This window comes from Coturnix japonica, chromosome 6, assembly GCF_001577835.2.
Source record: "Coturnix japonica isolate 7356 chromosome 6, Coturnix japonica 2.1, whole genome shotgun sequence".
In the NCBI taxonomy this organism is placed as follows: domain Eukaryota; kingdom Metazoa; phylum Chordata; class Aves; order Galliformes; family Phasianidae; genus Coturnix; species Coturnix japonica.
This window is the reverse complement of record NC_029521.1, coordinates 3,142,890-3,160,888: the sequence shown is the minus strand read 5'-3', so window position 1 is coordinate 3,160,888 and position 17,999 is coordinate 3,142,890. Positions and strand designations below refer to the sequence as shown.

Below are 17,999 nucleotides of genomic sequence, written 5' to 3'. Positions count from 1 at the left end.
TAGTCTGAGTTATGCTCAAATGATGTCTGCTGACTAACTTGCTTTCTGCTTCACTGAAGTTCAGTAAGTCACTGCAGGACATACTGAAAGTTTTTAGGTTTTACATCTCAGTCACTGCTGTTAAACTACAAGTTTAAACTGAAGGCCATCTGTGTGAAGATGGCTGTATTTTTCAGTTGGTTTATACTATGTGTCATGGTTTGCATCGATGTCAGTAATGAGACTTATCCTTCTGCTTCCTGTCTGTGAATCATTCTCCTCACTTCTCCTCACTCTTCAGGCAGTAGTGACAGAAGTTCTGGACTGAATCTGTGAGTAAGCATTTTTATGGGCATTCCTAGGGGGAACCAAAAAGGCAGTCTTCATCAGTCCATGTACTGTGGTTGAAAGGACTCCTTAAAAGCAAAATATAGTTTAATCTTGGTATCAACATGAGGCCAATAAAGCACACAAATGAAAATCCGGACTTTTTCTTCTTCCTAGCATCAAGTCTTGTTCAAATAAAATTATAAAGAATAAATATTGAATTTATTAAAAAAGGAGAGCAAACAAGGGCAGAGGGGAGGTTATGCCTTCAAGTCAGCGGATCTGACTAGTAACAGGCGTTGTTTGTAGGTCTGTTGAGGCAGGAAATGTCATTTACATAGGTGTTTGTTTTTTTTCCTAAGTAGAGTCATATTGTCAGTAGTGGAATTATAAATTTGAAATCCATGATTCATGCAGTCATGTTTTCCAGTGAGGTCAATAGTATGCAATCCTTCATATCTTGTTGATGATTCTTCAGTTATGCACCCATTTTGAATTGTTTTTGTTTATTCCTCTCCTTCTTTGTTTCCCTCTTTCCATTCTTATTGTACTGAATCTCTTCATTTTCTAGAGTCTCTTGGAGATCCTTCTGTTTACCCATCCATTCCTTTCACCTTTCCTGTGGCACAGCAATACCCATTTGCATGTAATTTGCTTACAAATTCCAGCTTCCTTTTCATTGAATCATAAAGGTTGGAAAAGACCTCTAAGTTCACCTACCACTGGTGCTGTCCATTAAACATTTCTTGTATGCCTCCAGGGCTGGTGATTCAGTCACTCCTCTGGGCAGCCTCTTCCTATGCATCACCGTTCTTTTTGAGAGAAAATTTTTCCTTCAGTTCTAACCTGAACCTTTCTTAGACACAACTCCCTTATTCTGTCTTCAGGTACCTCAGAGAATAGCTTGACTCCCATCTCATCACGACCTCCTTTCAGGTAGTTATAGAAGTCAGTAAGGTCTCCCCTCAGCATCCTCTTCTCCAGACTAAACAATCCCAGTTGCCTCAGCTGCACTTGGGCTGGCCACCTGGGCACAGTACTAGCTCATAGTCAGCTGAGTTTTTCATTACATCAACTGGTCTTTGTAGTGATTGTAATAAATAAACAAATACAATAATTTGTGTTATAATCTTCCAGTGAACCAAACCAAGGAATTAAGCATGTGTTAGGAGTCAGGACAGGAGAAAAATGCACCCAAAAACTATTAATAGATACCTACTGGCAGTGAGAATATAAATTGAAATCACTGTTGGAAATCCAGGCCTAAATCTAAGCAAATGCTTTCTGTGTGGACAGCTTGTCAAAATATGCTGCGGTGGTGGAACACTAACCCTGAGAAGATTAATGTACAAGCCTTTTTTATTTAATTTAAGCAGAGCTTTCTAGAGAAACTTAGAGGGTTTTAACACATGGCTCCCAAGGGAAGCAAACATCTGAATTCCTTAAGCTTGATTGAGAATTCTAGCATGAGTGTCCATCTGGAGTCCAGATTAAATCAAATTATACTTCATATGACCTGCAAATATCTGAAATTCAACTCTTCATATTAGGAGGACTTAGAGAACACTATCCATCCTTTTATTTTAGTGGACTGTTCTGCAAGCTGTCAGAGTGACCATTTTGTGTGTAAATTTTCTGTATGCCCATACTAGACTACTGGGATATCTTGTAAAGGAGTGGCTGCTAAGGAGGATGACAGTGCTTGCTGATGGCATGGGATTTATTGTTGATGCTTTTTTAGGAGAAAGTCCTATAAGTTCATCATCTCATCTGCCATGAGGCCTCAAGTAGCCATTAGATTTCTTTTGATCTATGCTGCCTTTGAGCGCATTCCAGCCTACATTTGCCATATTGAACTGATAATTTACTGTTGTATGAGGTGCTGATTTAATTCCAACAGAACTCTAAGTGGTCTTGAGAAATCCCTAGGATGTTAATAGGTATTACACATCTCTATAATTGAATTGCCTTATATTCTTTTCTGGATTAACGTATTATTGTTTCTATATTTTTGTGATAGTGTATGTCACTGTTATTTTTAAAGTATAGAGTGTTTTTTTTATTTATCTGTATGACCATTGAAGCTGAGGAAAGATGTGTAATTCATATAGGTTTAGAGGGGTAGCATTTGACATTAAATACATATCTCCTTAAGAGGAATTATTTTAAAAATATCACAGGGTCAACTAGTTTCAAGATCTGGGATCACTTATTTAAAGATTAGAGGTTGGTATTAGTTAACTATGCAAAAATAGATGAGGTTTGCTTTTTTTAATGAGCAGTGTAATAGTATGTGTTTATGTGTGTGCAGCTGAGTGCTTTAGAGAGTGTTGAGGCACCATACCTCTCTCCAGCGAAAGTAAAAGTAATGTCAAGTTATAGAAAAGCAGAAAAGGTACAAAAAAGAAAGCTATAAGGTACCTAAAAAGCTGCAGTGGTCAGCTTTTTTTTCCTCCAAAGGTCTGAGAGTGCCATGGATGACCACTGTTAGTACATGCACTGCTTGCATTTGTATCGCGTCAATTTTTAGCTCTAAAATGCATTTCATACTTTGAAAAGATTGGTGATGCAAGTGAAGCTTGTTTCATAATTACAGCAAGATTCATGAGGTAGAAAATTGCTTCATTGGCAATATCATATTATCTGGATTTTTGTAGTAATTTGACATCTCCATATATCATTTCTATTTTTTGCATCCATTCTTTCATTGTTTAAAATCAAGAATGCAATGAGGATATTGATATTTTTCAAGTGGTCTGTCACATCAGTTCCACAGAACTCTGTAACTTGCAGAATTAAACTCCTTTGCTTCAAAGATCTCTGAGATTGCTGAGAAAATGATACACCTCTCATCCATTTATCGGTGTTTTAATATGTGCGCGTGCAAAGTGAGTACTGACTTAATCTTTGTGACTTGATTTCTATTTCTCTTTAGACTACTTACATTATTGTTATGTTATATATCATAAAAGCAATTCTCTGATTCTATGTTGCTGTGGATGAGAATGTAATAAGAAATATCTTTCTCCCCGTCTAGTTGAAAATACTTTGGACCAAATAGTCTACTGCTGAATGTCATGGCAGCTTTGCAAATTGGATGATCCTATTCAAGTTTGTACCAAATGAACGTTTATGTTAGTTTTGAAGATTAAAGAAATAATCAATTTTATTATCAAGCTGCTAACAGGAAAAGCAGATGTTCTCCAGTGTGCCATTTTTTTCCTCAGGTCAGCTCCCACTGCTTTTTTTTAAACATTAAAAATCTCTGTTTAGATAAAAGTAATTAGTATTTTTATTTATACTGCAGATGTATTTGCAGATGCTGTTTGGGATGTTTTAACTTTTGAAAAGTGCATGTTTTCAAAATACAGGTTTAAAAGATTGGCTTGAATTAATCGAGCTGCAGTGTGGCCATCTCGTTATTTAGAAGCCCCTCATAGCGATAAATATTATTGTGATACAGGCTATATATTGTGATAATGAAGAAATAGTATTTTTAATGAGATGAAATGCGTGACTTTTAACTATTTGGGGTTAGCAGAAAGGAACAAGTTCACTATTGTACCTATGTAGTAATTATATCTAGTAAAATGATTGTTTTAAAATAGGAATTTGATGTAAATTCAATGAATGTAGTTTAAGTAGCGAGTAAGAACTTACCTCTAAAGTATTAACCAATATTGACATTGTATTTAGTAAATTAGTATGTAAAAAGAGTGTATTTGAACACTGTTCTGTTCAATTAGATAATGAATGCAATAATATCTGAGAGCCCCAGTGAGTGTTTGGGCCTTATTTAACAAGCTTATTTTACTCTGGACTGCAACCAGCATTGTCTTATTGATCATAAAAGATAACTGAAGAAGGTTATGTTTGGTGTTGTAAAAAGCAAATCAGCATTTCCAGTCTTGATGCAGTTTCTCTTAGACTCTGTATGGATGACGGGAAGTTGTCTCATGGCTCTGCAGAACAGGATATTGTTTGCAGTGTTCTAGTGCTTCCCTCCAGCCCATAAGCCCAAAAGAAACCAGGACTCATTTCAAGAACAGATTGCTAGTCTGGATTCTGCAGTTCAGGCATAGCCTAAATGATTTGTTTCATTTGAGAATGTTTGCTTTTGCATAATCCTGCTTCCAGCTTTATTCTTTCAGCTTACAAAGGAGGAACAAAAGAAATTTTTATGGGGTAAAAGAGCATTGAATTAAATCTAAGTCTGACCTGGAGCTAATGCAACAGGTGTAGCTTAACATTCGTCAACATCCTTCAAATTACAATATCTTGCTGAAAATGTTAAACAAAGATCAGTTACGTGCCCAATTCCTTTTGCATCCGTTTTGTCTTCAGCACAGAACATACTGAATTCTGTTGTATGAGACTTTTTTTTTATCATAGTCCAGGCACTTAAGTTTTCCAGGAAAAATAGGTCAAAATAAAATGTATTGACAACACAAGGCCATCTTTTCATTCTTTTGTCCCTCATGTGTTTTCAAGGCTGAGGTGTCGCAGACAGTCAGCAGAACTTAATACCTCTGTTCTTCAGACACAAAATGCTAATATGTGAGCAGGGTTTGCTCCTTGCTTCAGCTTTTTTTCACGTTGTTATCTCACACAATCATTTTGTGAGAGGCAACTCTGTCAGGTGAAGGGTAGGTTTGCATTGCTGCTGCTTGGCAAGTTTAATTTATTGTATTTGTTTTGGACAAATAGTGGGATTAATAAGAAAGCTTTAAAATAGTGCCTATTTGTTTCAGTAGTGACTCTTTTTAGTTGCTTTAGTATGTAAGTGATAAGAGTCCACAACATTCCAAGTCACGCATTTGGGTAGACTGACTAGTATGGCAAATGAAGAGATTGACCTAGCAAGTGTTCTGCATTAGTAACCTACAAGTCATAGCAAGATGGACGTCAACAAAACCTACTTATACATTATATATGTTTACAAAACCTGTCTTATGCTTAATTAAGTCCATATTACTTGATCAGAAGTGAGGCATGAAAGTGGTATAGCTAGGCATCTCTTATAGAACCAATTTTGCTGAAACAAAAGGAATCCAAGGAGGCTGGCAATAATAATGATTTATTAACAAATTACTGCTTTGGCAGGTGTTAGCTGGACAAAAAATTCTATTTTTAAGTGAAAAAACATCAGCTAAGGGCACAGAATATACTTCATAGAGGCAGGTGTTTAAAAACTGGCAAACAAGACTGACTTTGTACTGAATAGAGGGTCTGAAAACATAAGGAGAAATGCTGGTTCTTTCTTTCCTTTTTTTAAATTTACCCTACTTTAAAAAGATTGGATGTAGCACCTTCCTTCATAAAAAGAGTGTTAAAAGCGTAAAATCATGCATGTGATCACAAAATTGTTTTTCACTGCCAGAACCTCTGAAGACAGATTTCCATTACCAATGTAAATCTGGTCTGTATGTGTCTTCATCTTTGAAAGCATCCAACCCTCTTTCAGGATACGAGATTATTAGCACACATAGAGGTGTGCTAACAGGAAAATCATGCAAAACTCATCTACATTTATTTCTTCTTCACAATTGTATGCATCTTTAGAAAAAGATGAGTAATTAGGTGCTTTTACTAGTTGAAGTCCAAGGTTTTGAAGAGGTCCTGTCAAGAGCAGTGGCCAAAAGGAGTAATTAAAACAATTTTGATGGAACAAAATGAAGGGGAAAAAATAAGAAATAAAGCTACTTATGGGAAATTTTTTCTGACTTAGCTACTGAATTTCTATATACTGTTAAATATATCTGTCTCTGTGATTTGCTATAGCTTGTGTATTTATTTATTGTGATGGCTTAAGTTATTTCTAATTTGTTTTCTTGTTTTACTCATCTCTAAATGCAGAACATCGGTAGTAATTCCTCCTATATTGGTTATTTTCTGAGTGACTATTAACTACTATATAGAGAAACAGAATTTTATTGCAATTACATTTTCTTCGCTCATATAGCAGTTGCATGCGTAGACGCCCACATAGTTATGCTAAGCTAAGTTCTTTAATTTTATACTGAAATCTAGTTAAAATGTTCCCAACTTGCAACAAGAACTTAATCAGGGGGAAAAAAAAATAACTGAATATGCACTTAATTAAATTTAGAGTAGCAGATTGGAACCCTTCTTTGGACAACTATTTGTAGTTAAATTTCCGGTCATTTTTACACTGATTATTTCTGGAGGTAGAGACTGCATAATGACACCCTCCTGATTAGCAAGTGAGCAGACTGCAGACTGTATTTTAGTGTTATACTGTAAATGATTAGAAATTAACCAACATGCTGATCAGGATTTAATTTCACTAAGTAGCATTTCATCAAGGCCTAGTAACATTTTAATTAAAACTCACTGGGGGGTAATGTTGCAGTAGTAGTTTAAAATGAAGATGACTTGGATGTTAAGCCATTCATCAACCAGTTTAGTTCATTTCTTTCTATCTTGCAACTAATATTTTTTAGAAAGACTTCTTGGTTTCTTTTCTTTTAGTGAAATTTAGGCAGTAATTTAGTTTGGTAGGTGTAATACCAGTTCAGGAAACAATCATTTGGATTATGAAATAAGCTCAGAAAATAAAATCACCCCAGAAAACCAAGCTCTAACCCCAGGTTAATGTTCCCTATAGGCAGGGTACTCTGACTGCAGCAAGTATTGATGATAATAACCCAGTAAAGCTGAAGAGCTTACTATATATTCTTCAAATAGAGATGTAATTTTTGCTGTGAATTTCATGCTTTCTTATTATAAAGATCCCTTCTAGACAGAAAGATAAGTGGTACCGTGGCAATACCAATCTGCAGTTTTTGAAAAATACTACTATCAGCTTCACTTGTGCTGTTACTGAAAGCAAAATTATACATATCAAATAACTTAAATATCATAGTTGAAAGTATTAGTGGGCAAGAAATGGGAAAGTAATTATTAATAGAGCAGCCTTTAAGATTTGAAGTTGTTCATCTCTTTAACAATGACTCTTGTTGTTGAAAAAACAACAACAACAACAACAACAACAAAACACAACAAATAAGACCTCATCTATAGGGATGTCTTTTCCAGACACTGTATTAAACTTTCATCTGGAACATAAATTTATAATGTGGCTATCACTACAAACTCAAAGAGAGAGAGTCTGTGAACTGAGAAACTTTATGGGTTTTGAGCCATAAACCAAAGTAGCAAAAGCCCTCCCCTCTGTCTGAAGACTGTCTCCTCCTCTGTACCTTCAGATACAGAGTTTCTCTTTCACATAAAAGCACTCTTACAAAATTCTCAGTGAATTACTTAATGAATTACTACCTTTCTTAATGAAAGGTAGGAGTGACTGAATGAATTAAATAATTTGATTCTTTCCTAAATGAAATAATGTTTTACTGTAGTAATTCTTTCAGGGCAGAGGCAGGTCAACATTACAGAGTTAATACCTTATCTTAGACAACTGGAGATGAGATCTGAGAGAATCTTCCATATATTCCATCCCTTCTCAAGGTGTGAAATAGTTGCAGATTTCACTGTTGAGTTAAAACTGAGAACCTGATGATCCATCTGATCTGATGACTTGTCCTGTAAATCCTGTAAAAGTCAGAATATGTCTTGTCTTTTTCCTTCAACTGATTCAGCTATTTAACTCTGCAACAGAAAGTGTAAGCTTTGTTTTATGTAGATGAAAATAGTGTATAGGAATGGGCATACAAGTATGCAAAGATAAATTCTGTTCAAGGGCATCTTATTTCAAGCTCCTTGAGTGTCTTGGCTTTGCTAGAACACCAAAGAAGTTGAGCATGAAAAGTCAAGAAGAAAACCAAGTAAATTCTGCAACTCTTGGTTTTCTATTCTTAACTTCATCAGTTGTGGACACTATGGCCCTTCTTCTGCCTTATGATGTGCCTTATGATGCGCCTTATGCCTTCTGTCACAGCCTTTTCTAAGTGACCTTGGATCTTGTCATCACAACTTCATTTGACTCATAAAGTGAGCAACACATTACAGTTTACTTACTCATTTTCTGTGTGTTCTAGCTCTCGTTTTTTTTAATGTTTGTTTTCCACGATGTAACTTGGAATTTACTTTACAGTTGTTTCTGTTTATTAAAAATAAGAAACAACAACAACAAAAAAAGATAAAACCTGTTTAGTTCTTAGGGATACCTCAAGCAGTTCTGTCTGTCAAGAAGACTTAAAGAAAGCTATTTTAGACTGACTGATCAGAATATTTCTGCATTTTGCTGGGAAAAAAAATAGAAATAAAATATATATATATATATATATATATATAAAAATTGGAGATCACAGGTCATGTTTTATGAGGAAAATAGTTTTAAAGCAAAGCTTAATATCATGAAAGAAAGTCTTTCTTTTGATTCAAATAGGTAGTTTAGTGGTAAATATTTCCTTTGAAAAGATGTCTAGATGGATGTTTGCCATGGTTGCATCTTTTGTTTTGACAGTCAAAGAGTTCAACTCTTATTTATCGACAAAAATATGTCTTAAACTTTTCATTTAAAAGGGAAAAATAGAATATAAGGATCAACTATGCCATTCTAGATTTGCTGTATTGTCAGCCTCCATAATTTTTTAATAGGTTCAAGCTTTTATTCTATTGGGCAATGTCAGTTGGAAAAAAGACATGATAGATCACTAGGCTGGAAAAAGCTGGTCCTTGGATTTATTATTTAATTAACAATTCATTATTTTGATTTAGTGAGTAATTTTAAGTGCTTCTTCCAGTTTGAGGTTGCACACACGTTCATACGATACAGCTCAATATGAGAAAACTAAAAGGATGATTCTGACTTATATTTTTGGGTTGATTTCAGTGTGAAGAAACCAGATAATACATTAACACGTGATTCTTTGGAAGCGATAAGTAATAGGGCAGTGATGACCCAGATACATCATCCACAGGAATTGATCAGAACACAGTGCAATGAGTCAGGAAAAAAAATTAAAGTAAACTTGAATGTCTTTCAGATCAAAGGTACAGTAAATCAAACGTTATATGCTGAATAAAACATACTGCTTCTCTTTAATCCCTCCTTGTGTCAGCACTGACAACCTTTCTTTCTAAGGTACCAAATATGAACAAACCGAATTCCAAAATGCTGAGCTGGAGGTAAAAATTGTGAAGGACTTTGTATTGACAAATTCAGAAGCTGAGTACTAATAGGTATTGATATTTGAGTATGGGAGTCCTCATTACATCATATGATGTAATAGCTGTTAAATTATCGAACAGTAACCAAATGTTAGTGGAAGCAGTTCACAGTTACTGAAATATTTCTTTATTTGTTGTGAAAATAGGCTGTCTTAAATTGCAGGGTTTTTTTAGACTTTCTAACTGTGGTAGTACACAGTAACTTAGAGTCAGTGTGCACTAACAGATGGAAAAGCCACTAAGTTCAAAAACCTTGCTTGGGAAGCTCAGGTATTTCACTAGAAACATATAGAATAGTAGATCCATCTAACACTAACTTGTATTTCTGTTTCCAATTTTCTTGTCAACTGTTGAGCAGCAGTTTTCTTCTCTTTTACCTGTCTGTCATATTCATTTGTGTGAATCTAGAGTAAGTCTACACGCTTTGATGGAATTGCTTTGCATTTGCGAAGGTATACCTGAGATTAAAATCCTTCACTGTTTTAATGTGCCTTCCTTCCAGTGAAGCTTCCCTTCTGTACTGATAGAGTTCCCGGAGCGTACTTCCTCTAGTCTGATGCTTGTGGCATATAAATAGTTTTGTAGGTACATTATATTAATAGAAATTATCTATCACGTTAATGGGTTCCTTGCAGCCCAAGTGTTATGTACTGGAATAGAGTGGCAAGTGTGCCTGTTTAAGTTTTACTGCTAGTACTGTATTAATTAAAGCCATGTTTATTTGCAACTGGTAAGGATTCTGTTCCTTTCTTCAGGCTTTTTAGATGCATTCTCTTTCTTTTATAAACGAGAGGATCTTTTCTCCAGGTTTATGTGATTTCTTCAAGGATTTAATTCTTATGTCATTTTTATTTTTACATCTTTTTCTTTAAGAAACAGTGTAGTCACAGAAGATGAAGGCTGAAATGAAAGAGAAAATAGAGTGAGGTAATAACGAGGTACGAAACTTCTTTAAGTTCTATCTGATGAAGGAAATGCAGTAACTGATTTGAATACAAGTGTAACTGCATATCGATTACAGCCAGTAAAACACTCTGTTACCTTTATTTTTACCCTAATTGTAGAGACTTATCCTACCATTTCAGTAAGGGCCAAATTGGTGGTTCATCCTCACTTTTAGATGTATTATGGGGGACGATTTTAAAACTACTGAATTGTGGTTCAGCTTGATCTTGTTTATCTATACATAAATAGCAGCAATGTACTACAAGTTCCTTCAGTATCACCCTAGAAGTCACTCAAAAGGTTTAAGTGCCCGTTCTGATGTAACATTACTTGTGTGCATCATAAGCTTTTAGTCTTCACAATTCTGTGAGTTCATTCTTTGCTGTTTTTCAGATGGCGGAGGTGATGAACAAAGAAACTATAACGTGCTCAAGGTCGTACAGAAACCTGTGGCAGAAGGTAGAGTTGAAACACTCTGACAGTTATGCTTGTGTAGATATGAGTAATTCAATTCCAGTGTACGTAAGAGCAAATATTGAAACTGGATAAATTATTCACAACAAACATGTTCTTCTCAATGTTCAAATCCCCTTCTACGTAGTTTATTTTCAGACTGTCATTAATGTGTGTATTTATTGCAAATACTCAAACAATGTATGCTCATACACAATATTTGCTGAGGTTATTTTCTGCATTAGCTATTCAGCATTTGTTTTCAACCAGAATTTTTTGATGTTATTGCAGATTTGATGTTTTTCAGTCTCCTCAGTGTTTTCAAGACTATTTTACGTTCTTCTTTATTTAAGCACACACGACCACACATGCTCATAAGAATAAGAAATGTTTCTCATTTTAGTGATGTTGCTGAAAAAGAACAACACTGGGAGTATGCTATCTTGGGGAAAGAAGATACCCAATGGTATCATTGCCAAATCATGAAGTTGACTCATATGTTCACAACTTTGTTTCCTCTGATGTTCACTCAGTCTAGTATGCAGAATTCCTATATAGATATATTCTGATGTTTTGCTACTGCCTGTGACAAAAATGCAGTTAATTAGGCAAGCTGAAAGGAGAACTTAGCTGCTTTAACATGCATTGCTTCTGTCACAGAATGTTCAAACAGTGGTGGTGAATCAATTTTGAAAACTCCAAGTAGTCTGGTTAATATAAATGAAATTATAAGTCCAAGACTGCTTGATATGCATTTTTATTTTTCAGACTTCGGATGACATGGTGCTTAAAAAGTCCATCTCGGGCTGCTACAATAAAAAAAAAAAAAACAAAAAACGGTATCGTATTGCAATAAATTCCCACTTAATTGTCATGAACTTTTCTATATCTTCATTTACACCATTACTGATTTCTGAGGTATCTGTGTACAAACAGAATCTCACTCATTCACATATCCCAGATTAGCTGATTATGATATTAGTTTTTTGAATGTTTTTTGTTTTTTTTGTTTTTTTAAGAAATAGTAGAAATGAAGTGAAAGAAAATTCTTCCTTGTTGCCTCTAAAGGCAAATAGAATCGTGGTGCTGGCACTGCATCTTCCTGGTGTAAAGAGAGTTATTTTCTCTTTTGGATTTGGATTCTGCTTGTGTAGGGGTTATCCTTAAACAAAGAGAATTTCCAAATCAGAGAGTATGACCACACTTGTAAGTTTTTAGTTAGGAAAGAGATGTTGGAGACCCACTGAACTTTTTTTTTTTGGGGGGGGGGGGGGGGGAGGGGCTTTTATTTTAGTCTCCAGATTTTGCCTGATTATCATTCATTTTCATGTGTACCTTTAAACCCACTTCTGAAAGTCATCATCTGACTGCATCTCATTTCATGTGAAGTCTCAGAACACGTGAAATATTTAGTTTCACTAAACCTATAATGGAAAGCTAGACTAGGAAGACCTTAGGAGGTCCCTGACCCAGAATGGAATTAGCAGATAATGTGGGATCCTAGAAAAGATAGGCATTGAACCTTTCTGTGGGTATGGAGATTACAAACCTCAGAGGACTCAGCCTATTTTTAAGACTTCTCCGATGCCTAACCTGAACCTTATATCTTTTCTCATTTACATGGATGTAAGAAACACTGCATTCCATCTAAAAATTTTTTTGAATATTTGGTTCTTATTATCATTTTCCCTTCAGTCTTCTTCGTCCCAGTTTCTTCAGCTTTTTCCTACAGGTTATGACTTCTAGGCCTTTCACATTTCTATTTTCCTACCCTGGACTCTCTTTCTCAGTGTCTTCATACTGAAGACCCATCCTTACTCTTCCATCAGGCGCTGCTATCTCACTGAGGCAAGGCTAGGACCAGGCCAAGCACAACAGTATCCCATCAGGATTTATTTAGATATCTAAACTTAAGATGAGTGGTTTTGTTTTTTTCTTGGTACAATGTCATTGCACTGTTGACTTGTGTTAAGATTCTGGTTCTGTATAAGAAGTACTGCCAGACCATCGTTCCTCCCTTGTTTTTTGTGAAAATGAGTAGCTGACTAAATGACCTTAGGCTTGTCCCTAGGAAACAGCAGTCCATCTTTTCAAACCATTTCCTCAGCTTGTGAAGCTGAATCTTTCACATGTGTGAAATTCTCCTTTGTTCACATTTGACACATACTGTCCTTTTTTATTCTTCTTTAAAACTCTGTAGAGGACTGGACCCAGAGCTCTATCCAGTCAAGTGTACCCATTCATCCATTCAGTGCATCGCACTAATGCAGTCTGGTCTTGGTTTGCCTGTCTTATTTATGACTATGTTTTCTGGGAAACACTGGCTAAAACTTGCCAGCGTGTGAATGCTCTACTTCTCCCCTATTCATAAAGTCTTTTAGGCCGGTAAAGAATATTAAAGCCTGAGATGGTCAAGCATTTTTATAGTTTTTAAGTTCATAAACATTTATGGAGTATTTATTCATTGTAAAAATGTTTGATATTATAATGAAAATTTGTACAAAAATGCCTTTTTCACTTTAATTATTTGTTCCTTCCTTCATGTGCTCTATTTTCCCTTCCTTCCTTTATCAGATGACAAAATGGAAAAGGGAGGTGAAAACAGAGATCTTAAAAAAAAAAAAAAAAAAAAAAGAGAACTGAATTTTGCTGTGTAACTTCTGTGAACTGTGAGGGAAACGCAATGCTCCTTTGCACAATGTATGCAAGTGGTACTGAAATCAGCTCTCCTCTGTGTAAGCCCTGTTCATGTACTAATAACCCCTTTGACTCAAGAATAGTCAGAATATCTGCAAAAGTTCTCTAATGTCTCTGTTTTTTAAGGAAACAGTTCTTTTTAAGTGAAGTTATACCGTAGAAATAGGCCTTGTTTGTATTCATGAACAATGCATAGTAGTTCACAGTAATGTGTGTCTAGATCACAATCAAAACAGAAGCAAGACAAACATCTCTGCAATTCTTTTTGAAATGCTTTCCTGTGAACAGTTGTTTTATCCACAAAGCAAATGAGGATTTTTGTTTCCTGCCCACCCCATCTGCTTGCTAAGTATAGCAATTTAGAAGTATCGCCAATGGATGTGGCTGAACACACATAGAAAATAGCCCCATCTAGCCCCAGTGTGTCTTACTACAATAAAAGCACTAGCAAAAGACGAGCCTTTCTCCGTTGTCTGTTATTGCCACGGGAAATGATGATGAAATATGGGCAGCAATGCATGATTTCTGCTTAGGACACTGCAGTCTCCTCTATTTTCTTCCTTTGCAGGCTGTTTTCATGCTGACTCATGTTTCCTAACAGGGCTCTCAGACACAATAACCCACAGCACTGAGGACTCGCAGCTTTTCTGCACAGCAGAGCTCGCAAAATAGATGTATACAAACTACAGTATTTACAGGAAAAACCTATTTCCCAGGACTTTGTGTAAACACTCCAAAATGAAATCAAAGCTTACAAGCTCCATTTCCCTACAGAGGCTTAAAATTAAAGCAGAAGGCCCTAAGGGAGCAGGATTCAAAAATGCTCATGCCTTGTTACTAGCTTGGGAACTGCAGCATTGTACAGTGGAGAGAATAAAAAGTGCTAGCTGGACAGTGAAGTTTTTTTTCAGGTTGGCTTGGGTTTTGCAGTAAGAATTATTATCTTGGAATCCAACTAGTTTCTCAATTGACTGCGGTAATGCATGTAAATGCATGTAATGATTACACTCCTTTTAATGAAAAGTCTTTAAAGGTGCTGAATCTATTTTTATAGCAGAGAGGGATTGCAGTGCTCTCCTTACTTTGGATGGGGCGGTGATGTGGTGGTGTATGGTAACTGTTGTGTCCTGGCCTGACCCACTGATTGAGGACCTGGGGAAAGGACCCGGTCAGCCCTGGGAGCACAGGTGAAGGCAATACAGCTGTGTGAGTGGAAGGGATGGAGCCTGGCTTCAGCTATCTTAGACACCATTTAAGGACTGACTGCTACTGAGGAAGGGTCTCTGGTTGGGAATGCCTCCCTTGTGGTGTTTTCCCTGTGAACCTTGACCTTTGGAGATGGGTGAGCACTTTTTTCTTTTGTTACACCTTTCTATCACTACAATTCCCTTGTCATTACGTGTCTTATTGCACTGATCTTCCTGATTGTTAAGTGGGAAGCTATTCTGGAGGCCTTCATTTAATAATCTTATTTGTAAAATATATGTTAAAGCTCTAGCAATTTTCTGCTTTTCAACACTGGAAATGCCAAAAGAGTATTAATATGAAGCATGCATAATGTGTAATTCTCTGCCCTGGCAAATAATCTCTTTAGCTTTATTTTCTAAACAAGTTCAGGTTGCAGTCTTGTTTCATACTCTGTAGTTAAGTATTAGCATCAAATAGTAAAGCCTTGTACACTTCACTGTTACAATCTTCCAGATTTTTTTTTATGTTTAATTCACTCATATGTTGTTGCTTCCTCATTCAGGAAGAGGCAAGGTGGCAGGAGTTACCTGAGTTATTGTACTCTCTATGCAAAACAGCTTGAAGTAAGGTTTTATGGGAAATGTAATACACACAGCACAGCTTCATTGAGGCCTTGCTCGCATTCTGTGGGCCGAGAAGGCACTGTAGGAGTAACTACATGAGACAGGAAAAAAAGCGTGTTCTCCTTTTCATTGAAGTGGAAGAAAAGACTGATCTCTATAAACTAGAGAAGGCAGAGTTGTCTTGTGGAAGGGCCTGAGGCTTAACAGTGTCTGCTTGAGCATCTTCAGCTGCATAGTTTTGGGAAGGGAGGTTGTTAAAGCTAATGTCTGACATGATGACCAGGTGAGCTGGCTTCTCTCATCTGTTTGTTGCTATGTTTGAGGAATTGAGCTCAGTTTGTTTTGTTGCTTAGTTATGGCAGCTTTCAAAATGTCCCTGGCTATGGAGAACAGCTTTGATTCTGGAAGAATCTACAGGACTGCAGGAATAATTCTGTAAATAACATTATCTTTGTGTTTTATGGTCATGCTTATACTTCTTGTATCTCTTTAGCAGTGAGAATGCTTCTTTTTTGAACTTCTTTTTCCTTATGTTATGTTAGTGCAATGGAACTAATCTCTGGTAAGAGATTGTTGCTATTTTGAAATCTTGTGAAACTTATGTGTTTCCAAACCTATAACTCATGTCTAGGTAGCTGCAAGAAGACAGGTGTTTTTCAAACACAATTTATCAGTAAGGCTATTCTCCTCTTAATTGTTGAATGAAATGTCCCTCAAAAGACACTCACAGCATTCATTCTTTTGTTTGTGAGGTGCAGTACAAGTTGTTATTATCAGTACTGTTACTCTTTGCTGTTGTCATTAGTGTAAGGGAATGGTCTTTGGGCAAGGTTTCACGTGAGCTTTTTCTTTAATATTTCCACTCAGAAATAAGTTTTGAAATATTATCTTAAAAATTCTGTTGCAAAGTGTTTTAGCTAATGAATATTTTTGCAAGATACTGACAAGTATTTTTTGACAAATCCTGAAGTAGACAAACCTTTTCTTGTGTTATGAGGTCAAAAAGACTTTTATTTTTTTTATTGATTTAGTTTCCAGGGTAGATCTTAATTTCCCTAAGGAGAGCAATTGAATTGATGAAATAAGGTATTTGCACCTGTGTCATCTGCTGAACAAGTTCAGAATATTGCATTGCAGGTATATTTTATGAAATCCATTGTGTCCCCTTTTCTGTGGAGTTGGGAAAATTTCTCTTTGGCCTAAAGAGAGGTTAAGACTGGTTTTACAATGAAGACCTTAAACAGGAGGTCTAGCTGTCACTGCCAAGAAGCTTTACTAACTTGCTGAGCTGTATTTATTTTTTCTAATAACTAACTTCACCATTCAGAATGACTGACATGAGAACATCTGAGGAGGAACTTGTCCTTTATTTTTCTGTTTTGTCTACTCATTGGTTAAGTGGAGCTAATGCTTATCTTCTTTACAAGTGTTTAAAGTAAATGAGCATGTGTATTTATGGTCCCATCTGCTTAGCCTCACACAGGTGCTTCCAGCTGCAGAGGGTTTCTTGCATATTAGTTCTGATGTATGCTTATAAGGGGAAGCTCCAGCTGAACTTCAACAAGCTCAAATCCAAGATGAACCTTTCTGGTTATATAGCCTTTCCCGCTGATCAGCACAATGCAGAGGAAGCTGAAGAGTGCAGCTGCATTTTGAACTTACCCTACTGTGTGTAAGTGGTACTTGTACCGGTCTATCTTCACTTTCAGGTCCTGGTTTTGTTCAACTTGCAAAGAAGTAATATCAGTTTAGTGCAAAACTGATAAACAAGCCTGTTGTTTCTATAGAGATGTTCTTTTGGAGTCAGGTTTCATGCAAACCGAATTAGCTCAGTATGGAGTAGATGCTTGTTCTCAAGTTTATTGTCATGTTAGGATGAAGGTCCAATAACAGCATAGTTTCATAGTAGATGGACAACACTCATTTAATGGGGTATAATTTGACAGGAATTCTACCTCACTGGACTAGCAGAAATAATTTGCAATCTTTTATGGACTGTTGAAACAGTAGGTCAGAAGCTCAGTGTGTGTATATCAAGATAGCTGGCTTAGAAGCCATCAAAGCACCAGCAGTTTATGCCAGTTACGTTATTGCAGCTGTTTGGTTTTGAGAATATTTTTTAACCTGATAGCTTGAAAAAGTAAACAAATCCTGTCATTGTTCACTGCTAATTCAACTATTTTGCCTGTCTAAAATGTATTAAATCTGCTTTAGATAATGTTTGCTTTTGAGTAGTGAAAAAAAATTGATAGAATTAGGTTGAAAAAGCTAGTATTTCTGCTAGGAAAGCAAATTCTTTGCCATCTCCTTCCAGAACAGCTATTTCAATACCTACACAAATGACGGGCAGCATCAAGTATTGTGTTGGAAGTAGGGGGGGGGGAGAGAGGATGGAGATATATCCATGTCTGACAGCAGGAATGCAAATGGTTGTGGTAGCGTCCTTTGAAGAATTAACAGATCCAGGTGAATTTCTCATAAGTAGTTCCATGACCAATTTCAAAGAGTTCTAAAATGTTGTGAACAAATAGAATTGTTTCAGAACAGCATTGATTAGCTGGTGCTCCTTTTCAGTTCTTGAAAATTCCTTATTAGTTACCTTATTTTCAGTAGTAGCCCATGATCTTCCTGTGC

At 36.1% G+C, this 17,999-nt stretch overlaps 1 long non-coding RNA gene across 1 annotated transcript in view; it reads left to right on the top strand.

The window, feature by feature from the left end:
- The first annotated feature begins 10,801 nt into the window (after positions 1 to 10,801).
- LOC107315584 overlaps positions 10,802 to 17,999 on the top strand; it is a 64,844-nt gene continuing 57,646 nt past the window's right edge. The window contains exon 1 of the long non-coding RNA XR_001555972.2: positions 10,802 to 10,863. This is a non-coding gene — a long non-coding RNA (uncharacterized LOC107315584). The remainder of the gene's footprint in view (positions 10,864 to 17,999) is intronic.